This window comes from Diospyros lotus, chromosome 11 (genome assembly GCF_014633365.1).
Source record: "Diospyros lotus cultivar Yz01 chromosome 11, ASM1463336v1, whole genome shotgun sequence".
Taxonomy (NCBI): domain Eukaryota; kingdom Viridiplantae; phylum Streptophyta; class Magnoliopsida; order Ericales; family Ebenaceae; genus Diospyros; species Diospyros lotus.
In genome coordinates, this window is record NC_068348.1 from 8,064,862 (window position 1) to 8,070,861 (window position 6,000).

Sequence of the window (6,000 nt, forward strand, 5' to 3'; positions counted from 1 at the left end):
GTACTCTAGGTGAGCATATGCATTTAGAGCATTTCGCGTGGGTGTATTCCTATATGGGCGTAGCATGGCTTAATGCTTGGTTTATGGGGGCCTTGCCATCACGTTTATACTGCAGAAGCCATTGCATTTCTTATGTGTGGCCTTACATGGTTCTATGCGCGCGGTGATTCTGATTACTCGAGGTACATCCTTCAGACGGGAGTACCAATCCGAGGTTGTTATTAAGAATGGGAGGACCATTTCATTTCAGGTGGGAGTACCGACTTGAGGTTGGCGTTGTTACCACGGACAAGAGGATCGTACCATTTCAGGCGGGAGTATTGACCTGAGGTTGGCATTACACATGAAAGTATCATTCCGTTTCAAGCGGGAGTACCAACCTGAGGTTATATTTGGCTCGTGGTTTCATGCTTTCCAGTTCATGCCAGCAACAGGTTTTTTGAGGACTTGGGTGCCGGTATCTTCTATGTGGGCCCCAAGGACCATTCTGTGCATGTTTATTTATGTGATTTTCATTTGACTTGTGGTTCATGTTATGCATGTGTATGTCTTGGGAACGGGGGTGCGGGTTGTTGCTTGTTTTGCACATAGCGTGCGGGTGGTTTGGGGTTATATCTTCAGCTATACTAGCCTTGTTTCTTGTTATACTTGCTGAGTCTTGTGACTCACCTTTGTTTTACCATCATTCTAGGAAAAGGAAAAGCCAAGGTCGCCGGCGAGGGTGGAAGCGCATAAGTTGACTAGATAGAACAGTGTACATGTGCATGTGTATGTCTTGGGAACGAGGGTACGGGTTGTTGCTTGTTTTGCACATAGCGTGCAGGTGGTTTGGGGATATATCTTCAGCTATACTAGCCTTGTTTCTCGTTATACTTGCGGAGTCTTGTGACTCATCTTTGTTTTACCATCATTCCAGGCAAAGGAAAAGCCAAGGTTGCAGGCGAGGGTGGTAGCGCATAAGTTGACTGGATAGAACAATGTATATGGCAATCCCAGCCATTCGAGTCTTGTGGCGTCTAGAGTCTCTAGGAGTGTTAGAAACTTATTTTGTCTTTTCTTTTGTGATGTACCGGTATGGACTTTGTATATATGGGCCATGTAACCGCGAGGGTAGCGGTTGGCTATTTATGTATGTATGCATTTTATGACTTCGCTTCCGTTATGTCAGGTTTTGTTTGTGCTTGCAGTGTGGATGTTTTGTCTATGTCTGCTTTTGTGCCACTGGGTGGCGACCTTCTCATAGATCTCCTATGCTAGCGGGAGCTCCTGGAGGTAGGTCGTTACAATGGAGATGAATACAAGTAAGATACTTTATCTTAATGGTTCAAATTATTATATCTGGAAGAGTAAGATGAAAGATCTTTTGTTTGTGAAAAAGTTGCACCTGCCAGTTTTTGCTATTGGAAAACCAAAGTCTAAATCAAATGAAGATTGGGAGTTTGAGCATCAGCAGGTATGTGGTTTCATTTGGCAATTTTTTGATGACAATGCTTATAATCACATTTGTAATGAAAATCATGCAAGAACATTGTGGACTAAGCTAGAAACCTTACATGCTTCAAAAAATGGCAACAACAAGCTCTTATTGTTGAAAAATATGATACAGTTGAAATATAGAGAAGGAAATTCAGTAGCTTATCATTTGAATTAATTTCAAGGGGTTATAGATCAACTGTCTGCTATGAGTGTCGACTTTGATGATGAAGTGTTGGGACTTTGGTTGCTTACTACACTACTAGATTATTGGGAAATCTTTAGGGTTTCACTTACTAATTCTGCCCCCAATGGTATTGTGTCCATGGAATTAGTCAAGGGTGGTGTTCTTAAAGAGGAGATGAGAAGAAGATCTCAAGGCTCGTTAACACAATTTGAAGTTTTGTTCAATAAAAAGAGGGAGAGAGACAAACACAAAGGAAAGAATGGTAGAGATAAAAGCCGAAGCAAGTCCAGGTCTAGATACAAGAATGTTGAGTGTCATCATTGTGGTAAGAAAGGCCATATTAAGAAGGATTGTTACTAACGGAGAAGAGAGAATAAGGCTAGTAATGAGAAACAACATCAGAAAGATCATGATAACAATAATCGTGCTAATGCTACGACCACTGATGATCTTCTTGTTGTTCATGATGATGATGTGATCACTCTTTCTAGTTATGGGACTAATTGGGTGATAGACCGTGGTGCTTTACTTCTTGTGACATCTTGGAAGGAATTCTTTACATCTTATACTTCTGGTGACTTTGGGACATCGAAGATGGGTAATTAAGGGTTTGTTCAAACAGTTAGCATTGGCAATGTTTGCTTGGAAACAAGTAATGGAACAAGATTGATGCTTAGGGATGTTAGGCATGCTCCAGATATGGATTTGAACTTGATTTCAATCGTTAAGCTTGATGATGAAGGGTATTGTAATACCTTTAGTGAGGGAAAATGGAAGCTCACTAAAGGGTCCCTTGTTGTAGCTCGAGGAAACAAATACTCCAATTTGTATATGATGCATGTATCTATATCTAATGGAGTAGTGAATGTGGCAGAAAATGAAAGTTCAATTGAAATATGGAATAAGAGGCTTAGTCATATGAGTGAAAAAGAGGCCTAATTGTTTGGTAAGAAATAAGTTACTTTGTAACACTCTATTTTTCCCGGCATGTTGTAACTTAGGACAATTCTAGGATAATATTTTTTTTTTTTTTTCAAAACTAAGGCTAAATCAATCATTCTTCATATCCATCCCAAAATTTTCATTCATATATTTGGAATGATAATCATCATAAATATCAAATGTGAAAGCTAAAAATCGAACCTTAACTTTAACATTAACCATAAGATTATACATCATCATTCTTCAAAACATTCAAAATTCAAAGTAGTAGAACTTTAAAACAAAGGCTGAATATACATACAACCAATACATCATGTACTTTTGCGAAGTACCATTATATGCCTCTTTCATCCTCATTTTTGCTACAATCTCCATCTGGAACGTTTGAATATTCCAGCGGTAGCCAAAGTTAGATGTTGAATCATCTAATTGATGTTTTATTTAATAAAATCTCATGCGTGACATGCAAGTGCAAAATACATCATCATTTCTTTCATGCTAATTATCATTTTGTGACCCTACTTCCAAGGGCGGGATGTACTTACAACATCCGTGATAGATTAGCGACGTCATCAATCATGCTAATTATCATTTATGCAACCCTACTTCCAAGGGTGGGATGTGCTTACAACATCTGTGATAGATTAGCAATATCACCATTCCAAATGCGATACATGCCAAAGAGATATTACGAATGTACATATGCATCACAACACATTATATGATTGCATTTGTAAATGTATTATGCTTCTCAACACATGATAATATGATAAATAATGTATTTTCGGTTATTTTGGAAAAGAACCCTTTAGGTAAGAACACTCACCTTGAACATATATCAGAACATCATTTGGAACCTCAATGATCACCCTAAAATATACCGCAAGTGTACGGGTTGAACAAGTAAGTAATATAATAGTAAGTAAGAATATTTTTCCCATGAGGAAAGAATTCAAATACCAAAATTTTAAACTTTCTTTATTATTTAGACAATAAATTTCCAGGTTTAATAAAGAACAGAAGAAAAAGAATAAATTAATTAATTAGATTAATAAAATAAAATTGATTTGGAAGGAAACTTGAATCAAAGAAATCAGTGGATTTTAATAACTAAGACACATGTATGAACCTAGCTATGCAATGCAAATCATATATTTTCATGCGAATGAATTGGTAAATTAAGTATGTGACGACGAAATCTCCTAATGCATTCGTTACCCTATTTCTAGGTTATAACGAGTCTATTCTCATTTAATAACTTCGTATATTTTTATGAAAGTTTAACCAAATGAAAATGCATTACAATTTGCGAAATTCCTAGCGTATCGCTAAAAGCTGCACAAAGAAACCGAATTCTATTTCTAGTCGATTTTACTTTATGGTGTATGGTACCTATGATGCAATCCCCGAACTATCTCCTTTCGATCTCAAGATTAGGTATCAAATCATGTAAATAGTGGCCAATTATTCACAAGCATTAAATCCAATGCCACATAACTCAACATAACTCAATTTATTCAATCACATAAAATTATAAAAAATGCATCATCATAGTTTCGGCCAATACATGGCCTTAGTTTAACAAATTAGTTCATGACAGAATTAATTAAAATCCAAAATAACAGTGAAAGCATAAGTGAATAAATTGAACAAGAAAGAAAAACCCCCTAGCCCAAATCTATTTCAGATCTGCTGCCTGCGCGTGCATCATTCGCTACTGTTTTGTTGCTATACGTGCGCAGCAGCAACCTCCATCTCCAATATCTTATTCTTCACTGTGTCGCAGCCTCCTTCAGTGCGCCACTTTCGTGCGCAAGCCTCTGTCAAATCCAAAAAGCCCCTGCCAAATCAATTCCTTTAAAAAATGGCCGCCCAAGCTTCTGCGATTTTATTATTTATATACTTAGGGCATGGAGTTCCAATTGCATTGCAATTGGACTCCATTTATGATATAATATATTATTATACACACACAAATCACAGGTTAATTACACTAATAATTGATATTTTATTCCTAGTAAAATGGTTTTGATAATGACTATATGAAAATCAATCTCTATGGATTATATGAATGAGAAAATGAATTTGTAATATAAAATCAATCTCTATGGATTATATGAATGAGAAAACAAATTTGTAATATATGAATTTTGAAGCAAGGTATGAAATCATATGGAAGAAATATTGAGTATGGTTGAGTGAGGTTTTATTTCAAAATATATTTTTGATAATCCCAACTTGCTTTCAAAAGAATCAAAATGAGGTTTTGTTAAGTTTTCAATGTTTTCAAAAGGATAGTTGACTATGTGTTTCATTCTGTTGACTATGCCTAAGAATAGTCGACTATGTTGTTAAGGATAGTCAACTATATTTAAGGATAGTCGACTATGCTGTTTCGATCTGTTGACTATTTAAGGCATCTGTCGACTATTTTTCAGTCTATCGACTATCATGTAAGGATAGTCGACTATGGCTTTTCATCTGTCGATGATTTTTGTTCATAAAATTCAAAAATCTCTTCACATTTTTGCAATAGTCGACTATGCATATGTATCTGTCGACTATGGAATTTTTGTGTTATAAGATAGTCGACTATGCGTTTTTGTCTGTCGACTATGTTTTGTTTTATTTGTAAAAATAGTCAACTATGCATTTTCTTCTGTCGACTATATCTTTTACAGAAAGCTTCCAACGGCTAGTTTTTCAACTCCAACGGTCACAAATGGCTACATTTCTCTTCAATCTTTTGGGAAGCCTATAAATACAAGTCGTGGATGATCAAGAGAAGACTAATGGACGGGAACGAGTTGATCTAAAGAGTTAAAATCATTTTTACTCGAAGCTTACAATCTTTGCGCTTTCACTGTTGTATTTTCTATCCAAGGCTTTGTTGTTCTATCATTGTAAATTTATTATTAAGCCTTGTTTTCATTGTGAGAGAACTTGTAACTAAGAGTGTTAACTCTTAGCTTCTCTCTTTCATTTATATCGTTCTTATTTTCCTAGCTTTGTGCTAGAAGACTTGCTCGTTGAAGCAAGTGGTTGTATTTCCTAGCTAGGTGCTAGAGGGCTTGCTTGTATAAGCAAGAGGTTGTAATTCTTAGTCTTGGACTAGAAGACCTACTTGGTTTAAGTAGGGGGTTTTAGTGGATGGTTTAAAAATCCTTAGTGAGAAGCTAAGGTAGTGGATTAGGCTTGGGTTAAGCCCAACCACTATAAATCCTTTGTGTTCTTCTCTTGTGCTTGTGGTTTTATTTCATTTATTATTTCAAGCAATTCAATAATCCTCACTTGCATCGAATTTTCCATCAAAAGGATTTCAAAGTTCTATCAAAGATTTTTAAAATATCCAATTCACTCCCCCTCTTGGTGTGTGCCATAGAACCTATTGTTCTAAC